Raw genomic sequence first — 226 nt, forward strand, 5'->3', positions numbered from 1 at the left:
CCCCGGGGGGGCCGCTCCGGCCGCCCCCGCCGTCCGTTCGGGCTTTGCGCCGCGCCTGAGGCGCTCCTGCGCGGAGACCGGTTCCTTCAGAAGTCAATAACAGCCTCGTGAGATGTGAGGCTAGAACGCGGCTCCTAAGACGCCCGAATACCGTCCGAAGTTAGAGAGCGGTGGTCGACGCGGCGAGATTGAGGCTGCGGCAGCGGCAGGAGCTCCAGCAAACACG

Source organism: Bison bison, unplaced genomic scaffold (genome assembly GCF_000754665.1).
Source record: "Bison bison bison isolate TAMUID 2011002044 unplaced genomic scaffold, Bison_UMD1.0 scf7180017864035, whole genome shotgun sequence".
Lineage (NCBI taxonomy): Eukaryota > Metazoa > Chordata > Mammalia > Artiodactyla > Bovidae > Bison > Bison bison.